The sequence below is a fragment of the Erythrolamprus reginae genome, chromosome 2 (genome assembly GCF_031021105.1).
Source record: "Erythrolamprus reginae isolate rEryReg1 chromosome 2, rEryReg1.hap1, whole genome shotgun sequence".
Taxonomy (NCBI): domain Eukaryota; kingdom Metazoa; phylum Chordata; class Lepidosauria; order Squamata; family Dipsadidae; genus Erythrolamprus; species Erythrolamprus reginae.
Window position 1 is genome coordinate 54,353,355 of NC_091951.1, and position 24,752 is coordinate 54,378,106.

At 38.2% G+C, this 24,752-nt stretch overlaps 1 pseudogene; it reads left to right on the forward strand.

Moving 5' to 3' along the window:
- The first annotated feature begins 13,162 nt into the window (after positions 1–13,162).
- LOC139160386 (protein cornichon homolog 4-like) lies at positions 13,163–16,038 on the forward strand (annotated as a pseudogene).
- The last annotated feature ends 8,714 nt before the right edge of the window (positions 16,039–24,752 follow it).

Consider the following 24,752-nt stretch of genomic DNA (forward strand, 5'->3'; position numbering starts at 1 on the left):
TGGTTCTCTCAATCCAGTCAGCTCACAGGATTGTAATTGTGGGCAAAAATAGAGCAGGAAGGAATATTAGGTACGATTTGCTACCTTGAATTATTTATAAACAGTAATAATAGTGAGATAAAAATCCCAAAGGTACTTTTTCAAAAGGCAAACGGACTTTCCTTGTTTTTGCCTTCCAGACATTTTGCTTCTCAGCCAAAAAAACTTCTTCAGTTCTTGGATGAAAAGATAAACATCTTCAAAGAAAAAAAACCTTTTGAAAGCACCTTTGGGACAACCATGACCTGGATGACTGAGAATATCCATGGTTGGTAAGATAAAAATCAAATAAATAAATGAAAGGGATAGAGTTTACATTCCAATGACCTTATGGTCTATCCTGATAAATACCAATTTTAACTACATTTCTGTCTTCCTGAACATTAGTATTCCCACCCAATTTTGTGACATCTTCAAATTGAATAAGCATTCTCTTTACCTCTTCATCTAAGTCAGTGGTTCTCAACCTTTCTAAAGCCGCGACCTCTTAATACAGTTTCTCATGTTGTAGTGACCCCCAACCATAAGTCTAGTGCCAATTCTCCCAACAGAGCTTTAAGCTGATTGGCAGGAAGGTCAGAGGGACACTCCCACTGTAAACACCTGATTGGTTAGATTGTAAAAATATGTTCCAAAGTGCCAGAATAGAAGCTTTAGTTCCTAACAGCATGGGAAATTTGTCTTTTCCCATGGTCTTAGGTGACCCCTGTGAAATGGTAGTTCAACCCCCAGGTTAAGAACCACTGATCAAAGTCATTAAATATATATTGGGGGGATATAGAACTGAACCGGGTGGCAACCTACTGTATCTGCTACCTCATACCAGTTTAACTGGATTTTATTAAAGAACACTTTTGATATTGATTTGGAATGAATCCTTTTAATGCTCATTTGATTTATTCTGTAAATTGACTCCTAATCTCTCTTGGGAAGGAAAGTTTCCTTCATCAGGAAAGCACATTATAGGCTAGCATCATTCTTCTAAAATTAATTATTGTTTGGACACTTTGGCTTTCCTGATCTGCCAGTAATGTTATTTTGTTAAAAAAAACACCCCCCAAAAATCTGTTTATATATGTTAAAAATAAAACTTAAGTATTATCCCCAAAGGCAGTCAAATAATAAGTTATTGAAAATATCATTTGCATATCACACCCTCAAAATATATCTCGAAGCTGGATCTTGACAGTTAAAAAAGAGTCCTCAGGTTAGTCAAGTTCTAAAGGGACGTTAGAAGATTGAAATACTGTATTAATTATATTACTTTAATTAGAACCCTACATTGTATACTGCTCCCATCCAAAATATCTTATGGCAATTTCTGGAGAGCCCCCACTTCTCTCTCTCACACACAAACAGAATGAATAGCATTTTCTTTATAGAGGTGACATCTTAAACTCACAACTTTTCACCATGCTTCCTTACAGGATGAGCACCTTGGTATGGGTGAGGCTGAGGCCTTTGAAATCAATCTACATATAGGGACAGAAAGCTGAAAAATAGAGATCAGTATGCAGTTGATTAGAGGTGAACATAGTGAACATAATTAGCACTCTTTCCCACCTTAGCATTAGAAACAAATAGTTGCACTGTGAATTATGAGATATTTCTAATAGGATGCAGACTCTTTGACAAGAAAGCGTTCTCCAAAATACAGTTTGCAATAGTTCAGTTTTCTCTTGTGGAACACTTTGTTGCTTTATTGATTGATTGATTGGACTTATATGCCACTTCTCTCGAAGGACTCCAAGGCAAGTTAAAAAGATATAGGGGGTGGACAAAGAAATGGAAACACCTTGCAGCTCTTCCGTGGAATCCAGATTTGTGAAGCTCCCTTTGAACAATTTTTGTGGAAATTGGGTTCTGTACATGTCTATTGAGCTCTGCAGTGATTTTAGGAGCTGTGGTCTTGCGATCCGCTCTAACAATTCGCTTTAGAGTCCGACGGTCTCTCTCAGACAACTTCGACTTTCGACGCGACCTGTCCTTGGCTGAGGACGTTTTCCCTTCTCTTTCAAAAGCAGTCATTACTTTTGAGACATTATCTCTTGAAACGCCAAACATTCGGGCGCCTGCCATTCGAGCACCAACAATTTGGCCTCTTTGAAAGGTCAAGAAATTTTCTTAAATTTCTGTTAAAAAATGTACTTTAAAAAACATATCAAATAACAGAATTAAACAAAAAACCCCATTAAAATATGTCAAGTTTTGATTGACATATTTGAAACATGATGCCAAAATGTGTTTCCATTTTTTTGTCCACCACTGTACCTCTCAACTCTCTCCTTCTGGTATCCTCAAGAAGATCATGAAATTACATGGAAGAAATGTATTACCAACCCAGAAAGAATGATTTTGCTTTTGTTTGCTATCTTAGCATGGAGTTGGATTCTCACAATGGTGCTCCTGTAATGATCCAAAGAAAATAGAAAGAGAAATGTGGAAATCACACCCGGCACGTGCACATTTGATAGTTCCAGATAAGCAGATTATATTTATAGAAAAATATTATACATGGTGTTAAATTTTAATTAAATCAGCATATCTGGGGTGTTTTTTTTAAATTTTTCATTGCTTATTTCTTTTTCTTTTCTTGTAATTTAAGATTCTTTTCCCTTTAGAACCATTCACCTAGTCCTAGAGTCCTGTAAAAGTAAAATGGACAGTTTTATAAATCGAATGAATAAATCTATTCTGGCCTAGGCTTTTTGAAAATCTAAATCAACTTACTCCTTAAATGGTTTTGGTTTATGATACTTAAAATAGCAACCATTAAGTTGGATTTATCCAGTGCTAGAAAGAGGCATTGATGTTGCCAAAGTTCATAGCTAATTGGCTCAAGGAAATGTGAACTTGTCCAACTTGTAATGATCGGGGCTGCAGTCCAAGGACTATTGCTGCATTTTCCTCAAAAAATTCTTCTCTGGTTTCTAATTCAAGCAGGCACTTCTGTAACTCCATTGATCTGTAAGAATAGTATGGAAAATATAGCATGGCATCAGACCAGAATATCTCCAGGACCGCCTTCTGCCGCACGAATCCCAGTGACCAGTTAGGTCCCACAGAGTTGGCCTTCTCCGGGTCCCGTCGACTAAACAATGTCGGCTGGCGGGACCCAGGGGAAGAGCCTTCTCTGTGGTGGCCCCGACCCTTTGGAACCAGCTCCCCCTGGAGATTAGCATTGCACCCACCCTCCTTGCCTTTCGTAAACTTCTTAAGACCCATCTTTGCCATCAGCCATGGGGGAATTGAGACATCTCCCCTGGCCTATATATTTTATGCATGGCATGTTTGAGTGTATGTTTTATTTTAGATAAGGGTTTTTTAGTTTTTTAATTATTTAGTTATTTATTGCTGTGAGCCGCCCCGAGTCTACGGAGAGGGGCGGCATACAAATTGAATTAATAATAATAATAATAATAATAATAATAATAATAATAATAATAATAATAGCTTGAAAATTATGGCTTTCAACCTTTCGAATTTCTCAGATAGCATGGGATATATCATTAAATATATTGAGTGTTTAGTATAAAATTAAAATAAAATTACCTGGTATTTAATACTGTATTGATTTTACACTTTTTAAAAAAATAATAGCCAAATTATTTTAAAATGAATGAATTATAACTTATATTTCATTAAGAACTGGATATGAGTTAGGAATGGATCGGTGGGGAGTAACATAAACGACAAGAAAGTGAATATATCTTTTTTGGATGAGGCAAATATTGTTGAAAATCTGAGGCAGCTGCAAGAAAGTTATCTAATACCTAATGAAATAGAGTGAGTAATGATGATGTAATTTCCACTACTTAACATTTTCTAGCTATGCAAATAGCTAATGAAGTGTTGTATTATGCCATAGATATCCCTAAGTATATAATAACATTGGATTCCATTGTACACTGTAAAAAACAATCTTCTCAATCTGACTTCCTCCCATTATGGGAAAAGCAACCCTGGATTATATTAACCCTCAAATACAGCTCATCTGTTTGGAACCCATATCACATCTCAGACATTAACAACCTTGAAAATGTTCAAAGATACTTCACAAGAAGAGCCCTTCATTCCTCCACTCGAAACAGAATACCCTAGACTTACAATCCGGGGTCTTGAAAGCTTAGAACTACGACGCCTTAAACATGATTTAAGTATTGCCCACAAGATCATATGTTGCAATGTCCTGCCTGTGAAAGACTACTTCAGCTTCAACCACAATAACACAAGAGAACACAACAGATTCAAGCTTAATATTAATCGCTCCAAACCTGACTGTAAAAAATATGACTTTAGTAATCGGGTTGTCAAAGCGTGGAGCTCTATAGTATCATCCCCTAACCCCCAACATTTTATCCTTAGACTATCCACGGTTGACCTCTCCAGATTCCTAAAAGGTCAGTAAGGGGCGTACATAAGTGCACTAGAGTGCCTTCTGTCCCCTGTCTATAGTCTCTCCTATATCTCGTATTTCTTCTCTACTATATCCTCTATAACAGGGGTCCCCAAACGTTTTACACAGGGGGCCAGTTCTCTGTCCCTCAGACTGTTGGAGGGCCGGACTATAAAAGAAATGAACAAATCCCTATGCACACTGCACATACCTTATTTTAAAGTAAAAAACAAAATGGGAATGTACTATTTAAAGGGGGGGAAGAAGTCTGAAATTCATATATGTTTATGTTTTGTTTTCAATTTTCTTTTGTTAACATCTGATTGTAGGTTTTCTTGGCTTATAGAAAAAGTATAAAGAAAGAAGGAAGCACTTTGGCATAATGGTTAATAAGTTAGAAATATAGTTGGTGTACTTTTTGAAGGAACATTAAGGAGGGAATTTAATTAAAAGAAAATGAATGTAACTGGATGACAAAATTAGAAAAAAAAACCCTTTTGCAACTTTTTTGATGATTGATATTAGTTAATAACAAAATACAGCATTTTATTCATAGAAAATTAGATGGAACACTGTGTTGTGTCACTCACCCGTCGGACGGATAAATGGCCTCAGCGGGCCGCATGCGGCCCATGGGCCGTAGTTTGGGGACCGTTGCTCTATAACCTTCATTGTGTATTATTGTGTATTGGACAAAATAAATAAATTAAAAATAAATAAATATTTTAGTGTTGTAACTATTTCCTTTATTCCCTCTTCCCACCAGCAATTAATATATAACTGTTAATATATAACTATAACTAATTAATTAATATATAATTAATATATAACTATAACTGTCTGGTTTGGTGCTGCAACACAACAGGACCGACACAGACTTCAGAGGACAATCAGAACTGCAGAAAAAACAATTGCTGCCAACCTGCCTTCCATTGAGGACCTGTATACTGCACAAGTCAAAAAGAGGGCGGGGAAAATATTTACTGACCCCTCACATCCTGGACACAAATTGTTTCAACTCCTACCCTCAAAGCGTCACTACAGAGCACTGCACACCAAGACAACTAGACACAAGAACAGTTTTTTTCCGAACGCCATCACTCTACTAAACAAATAATTCCCTCAACACTGTCAGACTTTCTACTAAATCTGCACTTCTATTCTACTAGTTTTTCTCATCATCCCTTTCACCCATTTCCTCCCATGTTGACTGTATGACTGTAACTTGTTGCTTATATCCTAATATTTTATTAATATTGCTTCTTCATTGCTTATTTGACCCCTATGACAATCATTAAGTGTTGTACCACATGATTCTTGACAAATGCATATTTTATTTTATGTATGTTGAGAGCATATGCACCAAGACAAATTCCTTGTGTGTCCAATCACACTTGGCCAATAAAAATTCTATTCTATTCTATTCTATATGGGCAATAATGATACAACATATTTCACTTTTGTATAATTCTTCATCTGAAACTCTACTTTCACCTTGCGGACCTATCAACTCCACATCCTTGCCCTCAGGACTTTCAGGTAACTGTGGAAAACACTGACCAAAATGAGGTCAGAGGGCTTCCTTAAAGGAATAAAATATAATCTGACCAGCCGTTGAGATAACATTCTCCTTGTGTTTTAACATTGCAGAACTTCAACCAGAAATGTACTATGAATTATACATAGCCTTGATTTGTCTGTGTCTTGAGAAGTCTATAATGCTGGAAAAGTGGAAAGGAAAGTGCCAACAGCAAAGTGGATGCCCTCAATTACACCAATGATAGGTGTTCTTCTAAAAGACCTCAAATACCACACTGAAGACAAATACCCAAGAAAAGGTTTAGCTAAATTGTCTCTAAGAGTTGACACTGATTACTCATATCATCAACCAGTCAGTCCATTTCAGTTCTCTTCTTTATAAGAGAGCTTATACTATTTTTATTTCACCATGCTTGCTTCACTGACAATTTTATCAGGTTACATTTTCTCTTCCTAGATCTGTCAAATGTCCCTGACTTTCCTCATGAACCTTGGCTAAATGGGGAATAAGGCATTGTATGTAAATCTATTTTTATCTCAGTTCGGCACTGTAGAAGGCATAAATTACTGCTGCTACTGCTGCTTGCTTACAAGCCATTATTTCCCAATCTCAATACTCCTTCACATTAGATGGAAGAAATAATTATTGACTATATTTATGAAGTACTCCTTTCAGGAGGTTTTTATATTTGGTTTTGCTTTTTGAAAGCAGTGACCTTAGAAAAGAGGAAAAAATGCCTGTATTTGTAATGAATAGAATAGAATTTTATTTTAATGGTGGGAAGTCATATTCCCTTCAAATCACAAATATACTGTTAAAAAAAAAATAAAGGGAACATTTACATAACACAATATAACTCCAAGTAAATCAAGCTTCTGTGAAATCAAACTATCCACTTAGGAAGCAACACTGATTGACAATCAATTTCACCTGATGTTGTGAAATTCAACTTTGTACAGACCGAACTATTCAATGAGAATATTTCATTAATTCAGATCTAGGATGTGTTCTTTGAGTGTTCCCTTTATTTTTTTGAGCAGTGTACAAGAAATCAGGACACAATCAGAATTTTTTCCCACCAGTGGAAACAAGATGGCACCAATACTCAACAATGAATCTTTTCCGCAATATTTTAAAGTCTATGGATCAGACAGCCTTAGAAACTGTATTTATAACTAAGATCAAAGGAGACCTTAGTCATAAGGTCTCCTTATGACTAAGATGCTAACTTGATGGCGAAGGTCTCACGTGTGCATAGCATAGTATTAAAGATGATCTTGAAACTCCAATTCAAGCAGAAAGCAGCAATAAGTTACTTGCAGGAGTAAAAATACTCCTAATGCATTATAGCTGTTCTGCACTCCTTATAATTGACTGCCTACTCATTCCAGTTTAAAATGTTTAGGGTTTATTGTTCTAGACAAGTAGACACAAGAACAGTTTTTTTCTGAATGCCATCACTCTACTAAACAAATAATTCCCTCAACACTGTCAGACTTTCTACTAAATCTGCACTTCTATTCTACTAGTTTTTCTCATCATTCCTATCACCCATTTCCTCCCATGTTGACTGTATGACTGTAACTTGTTGCTTATATCCTAAGATTTTTATTAATATTGCTTCTTCATTGCTTATTTGACCCCTATGACAATCATTAAGTGTTGTACCACATGATTCTTGACAAATGTATATTTTATTTTATGTACTCTGAGACAAAGACAAATTCCTTGTGTGTCCAATCACACTTGGCCAATAAAATTGTATTCTATTCTATTCTAGATGATTTTCTCTGAAGTTAACTTGCATTCAGATTGATATTCTGTCATCTTTCTGAGAATAGAGAATAACAACTGTTTCAGCGAACAGAAAATGACATCATCTGAAAGAATACTAGAAACACGAATCAGTTTGTTGTAATGGTTTAAGATATTGGCCCAGCTGGGTGACCTTGGACCAGTCGCTCTCCCTTAGCCCAAGTCACCTCACAGGTTTGTTATGGGAAGAAAATAGGAAGAAATAATAATATGCATGTTTACCCCCTTAAGTTATTTATAAAAAACAGTAAAGCTGAGATAAAAAGGGCCTCATTAAAAAAAAACATATGTAAAACTTATGTAATGGCCTTGCAACTCTTTTCCCAAGTGATATCTGAGGTACCTCTCTGATTTATAGAAGACATCCATATGCTTAAAAAAAAATTTTCAGTGATCTTTTCAATTACTTAACGACTTCCTTATTTTGTTGATATTATTCTTGTGAAAGACTCATATGGATGAATTTAAGGCACTCTCAATCCTGCAGAGAGAGCTCCAAATTATTTCACTGGAGATGCAGGAATCTAAGTGGGCAGGCAAAGAAACAGTGCCCTTTCCCTACTGTTAGAAAACTGCTATTTTTCAGCTATATATAGAGAGGTTGGTCTCTCACCAGAGGAAAAAGTGCCTAGACTTTTAATCAGGTAACCTTCTGTTTTGTAAATCAGGAAACCAGCCTTAGAAATATCAAAAGATATCCTGTACCTTTAATATGTCGCTGGAATCTGCCTTGCACTTTCTCAATCATTTTTGTTCTCCTTCAAAAGAGGCTTCTGCTTCTCTGTCTTATTTCCTGAGCACTTGAGAATTCTTTTTGAATACTTGGGGAATTGGGGAGGGTTGGTGCTGGGGAATTGTGGTTAGAAATGGCAGAGAGCTACTACAGCTAGTGTTATTATTTTTATTGTACATATGCTGGCTCTGTTAAAAAGTGCTATTGCTATCATGTTGTAAGCCGCCTTGAGTCTAAGGAGAAGGGCGGCATAAAAATTGAATCAATCAATCAATCAATCAATCAATCAATCAATCAATCAACCAATCAATTTTACCATCATTCTGAAACCTCTTTGCCTTTCCAATCATAAAAGGCTCTGTTAAAGGAGGTGGGTTTTTTCCCCATCAAGTCTTCCCTTTGTCTTTAACTGAAGAGTGGAGAGGCAGAGATGTTGCAATCTCTCATTTAGATAGTGAGATAGGTGATGTATAAATACAGTATTCCCTCAATTTTCGCGGGGGATGCGTTCTGAGACTGCCCGCGAAAGTCAAATTTCCGCGAAATTCATTGGCTATGAACAGTATGACAAACCTTCCCTTAACACTTTAAACCCCTAAATTACAATTTCCCATTTCCTTAGCAACCATTTAGATTATTACTCACCATGTTTATTTTATTTATTTATTTATTTATTTACTTACTTACTTACTTACTTACTTACTTACTTACTTACTTACTTACTTACTTACTTATTTACTTACTTACTTATTAGATTTTTATGCCCACCGTCTCAGCGGACACGGGGCGGCTCACAACAATAATAAAACAATATACAGAGAACAAATCTAATATTTAAAATCTAAAAACCCATTATTTAAAAGAACATACAACACAAGCATAAAACTATATAGGCCTGGGGGGAAATGTCTCAATTCCCCTATGCCTGACGGCAGAGGTGGGTTTTAAGGAGTTTGCGAAAGGCAAGGAGGATGGGGGCAATCCTAATCTCCGGGGAAAGCTGGTTCCAGAGGGTTGGGGCTGCCACAGAGAATGCTCTTCCCCTGGGTCCTGCCAGACGACATTGTTTAGTCGACGGGACCCGGAGGAGGCCAACTCTGTGGGACCTAACCGGCCACGGGGATTTGTGCGGCAGAAGGCAGTCTCGGAGATATTCTGGCCCGATGCCATGAAGGACTTTATAGGTCATAACCAACACTTTGAATTGTGACCGGAAACCAACGCAGACTGTGGAGTGTTGGTGTGACATGGGCATACCTAGGGAAGCCCATGATTGCTCTCACAGCTGCATTTTGCATGATCTGAATATTTATTAAAGGCGGATGAAAGTTTGGCGATGACATATGATGTCATCGGGTGGGAAAAACTGTGGTATAAGGGAAAAAAACCACAAAGTATTCTTAATTAATATTTTTGAAAAACCGTGGTATAGACTTTTTGCAAAGTTCGAACCCGCGGGAACACTGTATACATATGCAGCCCTAGTGTGAGTGACACGCGTATGTGCAGCTTGGCTTGCGCAAGTGATGGGCCGATATGCATGCATGTGAGTGCCCGTTGGCCCACCATTGATACAAGCTGAGCTGTGCACATGTGCTCTAGCAAGCCAGCTGTGCACTCCAATTCCAAATAGGCCAGGTCCAGTATTGAGCCATGGCCTGAAGTGCTAGGCATCCCTGGACTAGATAACTTCCAAAGCCCCTTCCAACTCTGATACTGTTACTGTTATGCAGTCAAATTTTGAGCACTTGGCAACTGGCATGTATTTACGATGGTTAGGAGCACCCCGTGGTCACATGACAAGAATCTGTGACCTTCCAACAAACAAAGAGCCTCAGTGGTGCACTGGTTCGAGTGTTGCCCTGCAAGCTACTTCTGCTGATCACCGGCTGCCAGCAGTTTTGGCAGATCGAATCTCAGTAGGCTCTCTAATAAACAATTTGGTTTCAGAAAAAAACTATCCTGCAACCTGCAGCTCCTCCACTGCAAAAATATATGGACAACTCATCTAGATCAAGGGAAATCTACAGATGCAATTTATATTGACTTCTGCAAAGCCTTTGATTCAGTGGTCCATGACAAACTACTCCTAAAACTCAAATCCTATGGCATCTCAGGATCCCTCCACAGCTGGATTACAGCATTCCTATCAAACAGACAACAAGTGGTCAAAATAGGAAGCACCATATCCACCCCCGTCCCAGTTAAAAGCGGTGTTCCCCAAGGTAGTGTACTGGGACCAACGCTCTTCATTCTCTACATCAATGACCTTTGCGATTACATCACAAGCAACTGTGTCCTCTTTGCCGATGATGTAAAACTCTTCAACACCACCGATAACACAACTACTCTCCAAAAAGACCTTGACGCTGTTTCTGAGTGGTCTAACACATGGCAACTCCAAATCTGAACTAGCAAATGCTCTGTCCTACACATTGGGAAGAAGAACCTGAACTCCAAATACGAACTGAATAATCAAATTATTACAGATAATCCCCACTCGGTTAAAGACCTTGGTATACTAATAACAAAAGATTTAAGTGCCAAAGCCCACTGCAACAATATAGCCAAGAAGGCTTCAAGAGTTGTAAACCTAATCCTACGTAGCTTCTGCTCTGGCAATCTCACACTACTTACCAGAGCTTACAAAACTTTTGCCAGAGTGAAATGTACGGAAGAAGAAGGAAAAAAAACCCAACGAAAGTGGTGCAATGGTAGCCAGAACCTGAGGTGATAAACTGGTTTGCCTTTTCCTGTCCACATGTGCAAAAAAAATAGACAGCATTTGAGCTGCACGCTGGCAAACTGGATGTGGTTCTTGGATGAATGACAGGATGTTGCTCAATGAGCTTCAGAGCTGCGAGCTAACTGTACCCTGCAAGTCCAATATTTGTAAACCACATTAGTGGCTAATGTAATACATACATGTCCAAGCGAGATGAAATAAACCCTGGGAACTGCACAGAGACCAATCCATTTTTTAAAATTACTTCAGTCTGTGGGCTCATTTTCCTTGAAAAGCTGTTGTTCCTGTACACTCTTCTTTTGGCTCAGGGTCAGTCTGGGTTATCCAGAGCAGTCTTCAAAAGCTCCCAGGCAACATTTTCATTGTTTCTGCAGGCTGGAAATTACAGGGAAATTAGTCTAATTCAGGTAGTACTCAACTTATGGTCATAAATCATTGTTTGATTGATTTTAATATACAGTGATACCTTGTCTTACAAACTTAATTGGTTCCAGGACAAGGTTCTTAAGGTGAAAAGTTAGTAAGACGAAACAATGTTTCCCACAGGAATCAATGGAAAAGCGATTAATGTGTGCAAGCCCAAAATTCACCCCTTTTGCCAGCTGAAGTGCCCATTGGTTGCGCTGCTGGGATTCCCCTGAGGTTCCCCTCCATAGGAAACCCCATCTCCAGATTTCTGTGTTTTTGCGATGCTGCAGGGGAATCCCAGCAGGGGAATCCCAGCATCACAAAAATGAGCGCTTTGCTGGCAATGGAAGTCCGGAAGTGGGGCTTCCCAGCGAAGGTAGCATCAGTGAAATCGCAGTATTGCAAAAACACCAAAGTCCTCGAAACCCCACCTCCAGACCTCTGTGTTTTTGTGATGCTGCGATTTCACTGATGCTCCCTTCGCTGGGAAACCCCACCTCCGGACTTCCGTTGCCAGCAAAGCATCCGTTTTTGTGCTGCTGGGATTGCCCTGCTGGGATTCCCCTGCAGCATCACAAAAACACGGAAGTCTGGAGGTGGTGTTTCCCATGGAGGGGAGCCTCAGGGCAATCCCATCAGTACAAAAACGGGTGCTTCGCTGGCAATGGAAGTCCGGAGGTGGGGAATCCCAGCGGCGGCGGTGGGTTTGTAAGGTGAAAATAGTTTGTAAGAAGAGGCAAAAAAATCTTAATCCCCAGGTTTGTATCTCGAAAAGTTTGTATGACGAGGCATTTATAAGACGAGGTATCACTGTACTGGGTTTTTAACTTATGTAGTTTTTAATTAATTAGATTTGTTTTGTATTCACTGTTTTATATTGTATCTTGTAAGTGGCCCCTCGAGTCTTCGGAGAGGGCAGCATACAAATCAAATCAAATTAAATCAAAGCAAATAATAATAATAATAATAATAATAATAATAATAGAGACCAATTTTTACATTGCTAAGCAAGGTATAAATTAATAGCATTTATAGCATTAACATTTGGACTTATATACCATTAATATAACTTCATGGATTCAATATTTCTAAAAAAAACCTTGTTAAAAATTACAGGAGGCTGGTGATTTCATTCAAGCTTATTGAGACTCTGTAGCTTCAGTAACCATTGAGCCAGAGTGGCGCAGTGGTTAGAGTGCAGCACTGCAGGCTACTTCAGCTAACTGCTAGCTGTAGTTCAGCAGTTCAAATCTCACCACCGACTCAAGCTTTCCATCCTTCTGAGGTTGGTAAAATGAGCACCCAGATTGTTGGGCGTGATATGCTGATTCTGTAAACTACTTAGAGAGGATTATGAAGCGGTATATGAGTTTAACTGCTATTGCTATTATGCTCTCTGCTCAAATATTACCCCTTTCCTGTCAGGCACTGTGAAACAGACATCTGTGAGGAATAAACTTGGGCTGAGAGGGAAGAGAAGGCAAATTTGAAAGAGTCTTCCCATGATTGAAGATGCCTGAAAAACCACAACTGACCAAAGAAGAAAAGCTGACATAGATGCAACAGAGAGATGGACATTGTACAGGCTCTAAAGAATATCAAAATATTTGACACTTCATCTGGAGGTAACATATGAGGGCATCTTCTAGTGACCTTGTATTTGGTTTTAATGGTCACTAGACAATCTGTGGTCAATTGAGATGTTTCCTTACCTAAACAGAGAAACAGAATGAACAAAGCTGGGCAAAAAAAAAAATATTTATTTTATTTATTTATTTATTTTGTCCAATACACAATGAGGGTTTTAGTGGGTATATATATATATATATACATATAGTAAAATACATGATGAAGGTTATAGAGGAGATACTCATGGTAAAATATATATATGAAAGAATAGAAAAGAAGATATAGTAATAGAACATATCAATGAAAGAATAGAAGAAGAGATATAGGAATAGAAGAAAGGAATAGGAGATATAGGAGAGCAATAGGACAGGGGACGGAAGGCACTCTAGTGCACTTGTACTCGCCCCTTACTGACCTCTTAGGAATCTTGGATGGGTCAACCGTGGATAATCTAAGGCTAAAGTGTTGGGGGTTTGGGGATGACACTACGGAGTCCGGTAATGAGTTCCACGCTTTGACAGTTACTGAAGTCATATTTTTTACAGTCAAGTTTGGAGCGGTTAATATTAAGTTTAAATATGTTGTGTGCTCTTGTGTTGTTGTGGTTGAAGCTGAAGTAGTCGCCGACAGGCAGGACGTTGCAGCATATGATCAATGAGAGTGGGAACAATTCCCTCCGTCCCTCACTTTCTCCTTCCCTTCTTTCTTTCCTTCCTTCCCAGAAAGGACCCTCTCCCCCCCACACCCTTCTTTCTTTCCTTCCTTCCTTGCTTTTGGAAAATCCTTGCAAAAATATTACCAAGATATCTCCAGGCAGTTGCCAGGAGGAAAGCACATGCATACACAGGGAGAGAGAGAGATAATATGGATATACAAAGCATATCATATAAGCACCAGAAAACAACTCATAACATCTGTACTGACTGGGGAAAAATGGTATTTCCTTTATATCTGGCAAACTGTAACCCCCATTATGCCAAGCCAATAGCCTTCTGCTGGTCATAAGACAAAACATTGGAGAAATTAGGTAAAGAATGAGTAATAATTATGTAATTATTTGAAGAGAACTTAAGAGATAACAGTTTTGGCTTGTTTTGTTAAGTACCAATTTTAGCTCTTAAAAACTCAACTTGAGCATAACTCCAAACAAGCCTCCGGTGTTAGATATTAACTGCAAATGGTACTTACTAGAATGTCTAATCAAGTACCTAATTACAATTGACTTATTTCATTATTCTCACATAATTTCATTTTTTGAAAAGAAAATACAATAAACACAGGAGAGATCAAGGGACTGGAGGAGCTCATCATCATAAGATTCCATGGAGAAACCATTTTTTACAGCAAACTATTTACTGAGCAGTAGGATTCTTGCTTATTCCTAGTAAATACATTGCAGGCTTAATTACCTTTTACACAATTATGTTTTCTAGAAAGGAAACATACAACATAAGGAAGTAATTTCTCCAAAGAACAGTGTGCTCCCTTCAAATCTGTTGTTAAACTATAATATTATTCTGTGTAGCACATACTTGCTTAGTTGTTTCATTGTTGTCAATAGGAATGCTTCCATACTGTAATAGTAGCAAAGGCCAGTTTGCTGTTTCTTCTTTAGAAGTATTCCAACTTTAACACAAAAAGGTCAAATAAATGCTTATTTTGTGTTTGCTTTGTTTTTGTTAGCAGGCTTGATCAACATATTTTGGTGCTTACATAAAGGGCCATCAACTATGGAATGGAACTGTAGATCAAACTCTGCTGTTGCCCCCAGTTCCTGGGTGGTATTGTATTTGACTATTTGATTTACTGTCATTGGCAGTTTGCATGACACGCAGACTCGTCCCTTATGGTTCTGTGCCATGAATCTTTGCAGACAAGAGAGACCGTGTGCTTGTAGAAAAACTCTAGCCTAAGTGAACAGATACCCAACATCTGAAAGAACAAAGCTGTAATCCTAAATACACACTCAGCAAATAGCTTCCCTATCATGAAGGGTCTGTTTCTACTCACAAGCAGCTCTGGATATAATATTTGTACAAACATTGCACTGTGTAGTCCCAAAGAGAGGGAAATGTCATTTATGTGGGTCTAAAATGCATCTCCTTCCTGCTATTTCAGATTGGATTAATTATCGGGGTGATCAACATACTGCATTTCTAATTTCAAACCAGTCTTATCCAGCTTCCAGAAATACCAGTCTGCACAACAGGAGTGGGTTTCTCCCACTGCTGGTTCTCTCACCACCTGGGCGCACGAGCATGCACCGTATTTTAAAAAAACAAGATGGGAGCGCTTGTACGGTGGCCGACGGGGGCGGCTGTTTCCGCAGCACGATGGAGTCGATGGTGTTCGTATTTTCACTCATTGATTGCTGCGCCCTGATTTTCCTATCCGTTTACTTTATAATTACATTATCAGATTTGGAATGTGACTACATTAATGCCAGATCTTGCTGCTCAAAACTAAATAAAGTATATCATGGTTCCGAGTGGAAACATGGGAGTATTTGACCCTACAGAAATCCACAACAGAGGGCAGCTAAAATCACACATGAAGGAGGCCATGATAAAGCTTGGTTTTTATCTCCTTTGTTTCTTCATATATCTTTACAGTATGATCCTGTCTTTAATAAATGACTGAAAATGAAGTGGCCAAATCAAGTATTGTGGTTGCCAAATTGATGTTACTCCATCGAAATACTCCAATGAAGCCATGAACAACTCAAGAAAATCCAGACCAGTGATGTCATGCAGTATATTTTTCCTCTTTGGACAAAACATATTTTTGCTGTATTTTTACCATATAAAATATTTTAGAAACTAAAAAAAAATAAAAAAATAAAAATAAAAAAACAAGATGGTGCTACTGGGAGAATGGTTTGGGGGCATGGCAGGCCTGGGCAGGGGTGGGCAGCAGGCAGGATGGAGTGGAACGGAGTTCCACCAGTGGAAACAAAGCAGTGTGCCCAGCTCCAGTTGAGCATCCCTCCTCCCATCCTCCTCGGAAAGCGGCAGGGAGACCAGCACCTGCAGGAGTTGCAGCGGGTCCATTTCCTCCCCCCTCTTTTCTCAACAGCTGATTGGCACCCATTCACCTAGCTACCCAGCCTCAGGCAAGCGGCAACACAGGAAGGAGAGCGCGGGAAACGCAAAGCAAATTGTCAGCCTAGAAAGCGACACTGGTGAGGTTGTAATTTGAGGACTTAACAGTTCACTTGCACGATGATCATTCAAGCCTCTCCCACTTCGTCACATGCCCAGCAAGTCACTCCTACCCAGTCACATGACCTTCAAGCCACACCCACAAAATAAGCCACACACACAGTGTGGCAGTAAAAATTTTGGCTGCCCATTACTGGGCCTGGATCACTGCCAGTTCTAGCACTAAGTTACTACCAGTTCTTTAGAAGCGATCCAAACCAGGAGGAATCCACCTCTGCTGCACAACCAGTTATGCGAATGGCATTCAGTTTAAGTAAAACTGAACTTTAAGCTAATAGTTTAAAGAGCTCAGTGATAGTCTGGGTTCGTATAAGGAAGATGTATTAATATAATTGATTTTATAGTTACAAATTATAGTTTAGAATTTTAATTTATTTTGTAAACTGGAATTAGATCATGGTGTAACATGCTGGTAAGTGAGAATTCAGTTATAAGTTGATTTCTGTAAAATCACTGAGGTTTAGTTTCATAACTAATGAGTCCAAGTTATTCAATTAGCTTTTAAGCCTAGTCCATGTACTACTGAAAATATATGTGACTCATTCTCCTGTTGTTAGACTTCATCACTCTGGTATGGGAGAATACTATAACAGAAGTATGAAGTAATATATTTTAATTACTTGTCCTTGTTGTCTACAGACTGTAGGCCTTAGACACAACGAATTCCTGGGAAAAGAAGATAACTTGTCTTTTGTAAAATGTGCTAAAGACCTTGACTTTGAAGCTGTCTAAATAGACGATAAAATGATACGTGTGGAAACATTCTAATCGGTCTTCCCTATGTTATCTTTTATTATTATTAATTAACTTTTTACTGCCAGCATTCTGTGCAATTATTATAAGAGGTTACAAGGTTCAAATTACAAATGCAGACATACTGAAATAAATAATACAATTCAGAATAATGCTATATATGCAGAAAATTAAATATTAAGGAATCTAGATCTTATAATTAATTAACAAGATTATAAAACTAGTTTGTGAATTAAAAAACTAAAATGCTTTACTTACTAAATAGTACACTGGTAAGCAAGTATGCACACATACTATATGAATGTATGTTTATAAACCTTGTTATGGTTGATTCTCCATGAAACATAACAAGACTAAAAACTTGAACCATGAAAGTCTTTAAAAAAAAACAAACTGAATTGTATAATTAATGGGGTCCTAAAAGTTAAAGGCGAATCAAAAACAGGTGGAAGAAATTGGTCAACTCTCCCAGAGATGTTAGAGTACCTGACAACACTAAGAAGCAAATGGTTTTGTCCTTAGAACTACTAAAACTACTATTAATAGAAGAGTCATAAGTGCATGTTTGTATAGAAAGGACATCTAAGAAACTCATGAGCTATAAATAGAAAAACCTTTTCCTATTAGAAAAGGTTACTAGAAGGATATTATTATCTATTTAATATTATCTAACCAGTGCATTGCTGTAAGGCTGACAATTGTTGAGCATTTTCTTTAACCTGATTTAAAATTTTGCCCTTTGCAATTTGGGAGGGAAAGTACAATAATGTCCACTTTTTCAGAGCAAACCTTCTCATGACCTGGGGGAACATGAACCTGTACCTTGTCTTAAAAAGACATTTAGAGGAGTAAGTTAGTAGTAATCCTCAGTAGTCCTCAGCCTGATGTTCATTTATTTAACAGTAAACCATGTAAGTGATATGTAAATGACCATGTAACCATGTAAATGACAATCTGCTGCATGTTACATTTCCTAACCAAAGTAGGTTCTCTTGTCTGGTCCAATGTTGTTACCTATGTAAAGAAATTAGAGTTAAGTAGACATTAAGTTTAAGTAGCATGAATGTAAAGCAGTAACTCATCAGGTTTTGAAATCTGACATATAGAAAAACAGGCTTGGGAAACATAGGAAGAGTGAGGGAGGGGAGTAGGAGTGGTTCTCAACCAGTGAAGGGCTACCACATTTTTTACTACCACACTGTGGGTGTGGCCAGGGCCGCCATCAGGAATTTTGGGGCCCCATACAGCCTAAGTGTCTGCCCCCCCACCATTTAAAAACTACTGCCCCCCAAATCCCGTGCCATGCCACCATGGCCACATACTCTGGGCAAGCCCTCCCCCGGCCCTCTGAGGTTAAACACAGTCCTGATGTGGCCCTCAATGAAATTGAGTTTGACACCCCTGGCCTAGAGGCTAAATCCTATGAACAAGGACTAAGAGAACGAGCATGTTTAGCTCAACAAATAGAAAACTGAGGGGGAATAGAATAGTTGTTTCCCAATCCTTAAAGGGCTGCCACAGAGCAGATGGCATCTATTTATTCTCCATGCCACCTGAAGGTAGTACAAGAAGCAATGGGCAGAACCTCACCAAGAAGAAATACAATCTGGAAATAAGGAAAAACTAATAAAATAAATAAATAAATAAATAAATAAATAAATAAATAAATAAATAAATAAATAAATAAATAAATAAATAAATAAATAAATAAATCCCTTCTTTTTTATTAAAAGAAATTAACAATTTAAAAAACCCAAAATCCATTACTATTAAAACTAAAACAACCAGCAAAACTATTAATAAAAACAGGTGAGGGCTGGTTTTTTCTCTCTGTTATTATTTAAGTGCTTTTACCATATGCTTTAAATCAAGAGTCACTTCTCTCTCTGTTTCTCTCTCTTTCCTGTCATTCTCTGCCTCAATCATTTTCTCATTTCTCTTTTTTCTCCCCTTTTTTCTATCATTTCTCTCTTTCTCTTCCTTCCATTCCTCTCTCTCTCTTTCTTCCTCTCACTCTCTTCCTTCCTTCCTCTCTCATCTCTCTTTCTTTCTTTCTTTCTTTCTCTCTCTCTCTTTCTCTATCTTGCTTTCTTCCTCTCTCTCACTCTCTTCCTTCCTCTCTCATCTCTTTCTTTGTTTCTTTCTCTCTCTCTTTCTCTATCTTGCTTTCTTCCTCTCTCTCACTCTCTTCCTTCCTCTCTCATCTCTCTCTCTTTCATTCTCTCTCTCTTTCTCTCTCTTGCTTTCTTCCTCTCTCTCACTCTTCCTTCCTCTCTCATTTCTTTCTTTCTTTCTTCCTTCCTCTCTCTCTTTCTCTATCTTGCTTTTTTCCTCTCTCTCACTCTCTTCCTTCCTCTGTCATCTCTTTCTTTCTTTCTTTCTTTCTCTCTCTTTATCTTGCTTTCTTCCTCTCTCTCACTCCCTTCCTTCCTCTTTCATCTCTTTCTTTCTTTCTTTCTTTCTCTCTCGCTCTCTATCTTGCTTTCTCCCTCTCTCTCCCTCTCTTCCTTCCTCTCTCATCTCTCTCTCTTTCATTCTCTCTCTCTTTCTCTCTCTTGCTTTCTTCCTCTCTCTCACTCTTCCTTCCTCTCTCATTTCTTTCTTTCTTTCTTCCTTCCTCTCTCTCTTTCTCTATCTTGCTTTTTTCCTCTCTCTCACTCTCTTCCTTCCTCTGTCATCTCTTTCTTTCTTTCTTTCTCTCTCTTTATCTTGCTTTCTTCCTCTCTCTCACTCCCTTCCTTCCTCTTTCATCTCTTTCTTTCTTTCTTTCTTTCTTTGTCTCTCGCTCTCTATCTTGCTTTCTCCCTCTCTCTCCCTCTCTTCCTTCCTCTCTCATCTCTCTCTCTCTTTCTTTCTCTCTCTCTTTCTCTATCTTGCTTTCTTCCTCTCTCTCACTCTCTTCCTTCCTCTGTCATTTCTTTCTTTCTTTCTTTCTCTCTCTCTCTTTATCTTGCTTTCTTCCTCTCTCTCACTCTCTTCCTTCCTCTCTCATGTCTTTCTTTCTTTCTCTCTTTCTTTCTCTCTCTCTTTCTCTATCTTGCTTTCTTCCTCCTCAAGTGACTCTTAGGACACAAATAAACCTCCAAGTGCTTCAATGACCCTCACAATGGTTCTCAATTTTTTTAATGCTATGACCCCTTAGTCTAGCACCAATTCTCCCAACAGATCTTTAAGCTGATTGGCAGGAAGGTCAGAGGGACACCCCACTGTAAACGCCTGATTGGTTGGGTTGTAAAAATATGTTCCAAGGCACCAGAATAGAAGCTTTAGTTCCTATCACCATGGGAAATTTGTCTTTTCCCATGGTCTTAGGCAACCCCTGTGAAATGGTCATTCAACCCCCAAAGGGGTCCTGACCCCCAGGTTGAGAACTTAAATATACAATCAGATTTTTTTTAAAAAAAAAATTAATGCTCCATGTTATCTAAGTGAATATTTTAATAACATAAAATTTTGATCTGATTTTCTCTGCTTGCCTTCTTTTTGTGGTAGCCTGTTGCCTTTAAGTGCAACATAAATATATGTAAAAATTGTTGCCATTCTCTTTTCACATTGCCAGTAAGGTTCCATTCTGATGATGGCCCCAATTAATTCATTAAAAAAAAAAGAAAAAAGAAACGAGATTGTCATTGCTCAGTGAAAGCTGAAATGGGCACTATTTTCTATTGGCTGCTGGGTAAATCCTGCAATTAGCTCTCCAGTCTGCTGCTGACCTTCAGTGGTTGATTGTGGTTGACTCATCTTATTTTTTTCTAAATATTTACCAAAGGTTTTTGGGGGGGCAGGGTTTTCAAACCTGAGTTAATTATTAGAGCCCAGAATTCATCTTTATTTCAGATATGATGTGTTATTTATTTAGGAAAAAGATTCATAACGTGGATAAGTTTAACTATTCAACATTGGGAACAATCTGTTTATTCATACGAACAGGATGGAAGCAGTGAAGAGCTGCAAAAAAAATTATTACTACACTGTGGGCGGTACTTATTTTGTGGGTGTGGCTTGCTGGCCATGTGACCAGGTGGGAGTGGCTTGATGATCAAGTGACTGGGGGTGGTTTAAAGGTCATGTAACTGGCTTAAAGTTGGCCAACTTGACATCACTCACATCAAGGGTTTGGGTTAGGGTAGGGTGCCCAGACTCTCCTTGCCTCAAAGAGATACAATTTCTTTTACTATTACTGAACATCCAAAATATACCATTTAATTCTTTGTATATATGCCATATGTGTACATACATATTACACACAGGCACACAGAAAATATATATTATCTACTTTATAAAGCATATGTACACACACACACACACGCCCAGCTCTTCTAAAATTATATACATTCAACCTCATTTACTGTGATAAGAAAATCATCCCCAGAGCCCAGAAGGGGGGGGGGGGGAGAAAAAAAATCGAAATTTTTCTACCGGTCCTGCATACCTGACCAAAGTTTTTCTACAGGTTCTGTGTACCTGACTGTACCCATCACTGGAAGGAAGGAAGAGGAAGGTTATTGCAATTTAAAATTCACTACAGCTTAGCTGGAAATGAATCCACTCATTTATTAAATTTAGAGGATAGGTAGTTCTTTGCTGCAGCCTTGTCTGTCATACTGCTCATGCCTGTTTCTTATGCCATCTTTAAATATTCTAGTCTGGATTGTAGTGGATGGGAAATACAGTTGGGTTGGTTAGGTAAGTTATGGGATGTCCTTGGGGAAAAAAGACAAGTATGCATGGTGTGTACATTCTATTATTCTGTTTAATCAATCTGAGATTTCCTGGACCTGGTTTTCTCTATGTGATGATTCCTCACACAAACTATGATAATCACAAGTAATCTGGTGTTATATTTGCAGGTAAATGAAGAGACAAGGTCCAGGAACAGTTCAACACCTTATTTTCTATTAGCTAGGACTAACATAGACTGCCGGCAGGCTGCAGGGAAGCTACTTTTAAGGGCTTCCCTGAAGCCTTCTAGCCACTGACTGGAGTTTAATTCTCCCACCCACTAGATTAACCAATCAGCAGTGGCTATGCAAATAATCACTACAACTGTCTGTATGTAACATCTGGTGTAATTGGTAGAAAGGAATGCTTTTCTAGAATATTTGCACCATTGTAAATAGCCTTTTATTTTCCTGTATTCCTTAAATCTGTACTCAATTCCATTATACAATGATTATACAGTGGTACCTCTACCTAAGAATGTCTCTACTTACGAACTTTTCTAGATAAGAACCGGGTGTTCAAGATTTTTTTTGCCTCTTCTCAAGAACCATTTTCCATTTACAAACCCGACCCTCCGAATCTGTAACCAGAAAAGGTCGGGAGAAGCCTCTGTGGGGCCTATCTAGGAATCTCCTGGGAGGAAACAGGGCCGGAAAAGGTGGGGAGAACCCTCCAGGGGGCCTCTCTAGGAATCTCCTGGGAGGAAACAGGATTAGCATTACTATGGGGAAAAATTGCTTCTTCTTACAAACTTTTCTGTTTAATAACCTGGCCACAGAATGAATTAAGTTCGTAAGTAGAGGTACCCTTGTATATCCATTATCCATTTTTTTGGGGTATATGTGTCTTTTATTCTTGCAATGCATTTGTTTGTATTGTTTTTTTGGGGGGGTGTAACTGGTTGTAATCCCGAAAGGTGGAAAATACATGTTTATATGAGGGCACATTTAATCATTGATGAATAACAGAAAATTTAAGTTTGCATCCTGAAACTGGAAAGGCTCCTGATTTAAAAGGTATCAAATTACTGATAATATAAGGAGACACTTCAACTTAAGTGGCATAGATAAATGTTTTAGCAATATGCAGGATTAAAAACCCAGGATGATTATTACTTAGGGATACTTTTCATTGTATTTCTGCTTTTTCAGCAATTTCCTTTTTCCATTCCTATTCTCTCTGCGTGTGTCAATCTTTTGAGAATCTAGCCAACTTTTTCTTGAATACATCTCATGTTTTAATGTATATAATGCTTTCTGATAAGAAGGTATTACTATTGCTATTGTTATTATGGTTGGTTGGTTGCAATCAACCCAACCTGGGAAAGACAGATATTGTTGTTTGATTGTTGAAAGATATTGTTGTAGGATATAAGCTATTCCAAGTCAAACGGCCTTTTGCAATTGACTGTTCCCATCCAAATCAATTCACTGCAGGATAAAAACCTCTTGTTGAAAGTTATGGATCATAATCTACTATGCTGGTTTGCTTTCCAGTCTGAAAGTAAGTGGCCCAATGTCACCCATCATATATAGTAATGATTTAAAAACATGTGAACCATGGATCATGACCCAGGAATTTTTGCCAAAGAAATTATAAATGGTACTCAGTTAAGTGGAAAAAACTGTAATTCTGCCATCTAACCCAGAAAATGATTTGTGAAATGTGTAATGTACATAAAGGCCCAGAGAGCTTTTAGCCGTATGGCCATCTATTCTTCACTAACTATTTCATAATCCATGATACCATAAAGTAATCATTCAAATACACTCATGAGGAAAGTAATGCTATCTTACAGTCTGGATCCAAGGACAGGCCATTTATCCGCAGCAGAGAACAAGTGGACCACACTTCTAATTTTATTCATTTTTATTTGAAAATCAGCAGATCTGTTAGGATTCTGAGCACATATACAGCATGTGGGCAGTAAACATGAGGCTTTCCCACTGTATCTAACTAATTAGACGTCTGAGAGAATGGTGAGTCGTTCCAACACGCATCTGCTTATAAACTGGCTTATCTCAAAAAGGTGACACAATCGCAGGAATGTCAGAGTTTGTTTTGTCAGCAAAAAGCATTGTTGTATAGAATGACACTTCCTTTGCAAGGAAGCTGCAACATTGCCTTAAAAATGCTCATCAACTTATGCTGGGAAGCAAATGTTTCGAGCTATTTCTAAAGTGACTACCACGGTTGCTATAGTCAGTCACAAAATATTGATTAAGAAGACAAGTAGGAGAGGTTCGACATCCATTAGGTTTCCCCTCAGAAGATCTCTAGTTTTTTTCTCTTTCTTTCTCAGGGCTAATGGGCCTATGTCCAAACACAGCACTTGCCTGAAGCTATTCAATATTATTATTTTCTAAAAAATCCCTCTAGGCACTTTTGTAAAAAAAAATGATGCTGAAGGCAGGAGCTTTGTTTTGTTTCATGGCATCTTCACAGATTATTATTATTATTTAATTTAAAAACCTTCTTCTAAACATTTAATTTGATGATGCAGTGAACCTGGCAGGCACCAAGGGTGGTGTCCACAAGCCCAGGTGGTTTCCCCAAAAATATATCAAATATTATCTTGACATGTAAAATAAACAATTGCATCACAAGGCAGCATAAAAGGTCTTTTTTTATATAGCTTTCTCAAGTAAGCTTTTTATATTCCGCATATTTGATATGTTGATTTCCTTCAGAATCAAACAACCTGGTCACAGGTTGCACTCAGGAGCTTTTTGCTTTGATTTCCTTTGCAA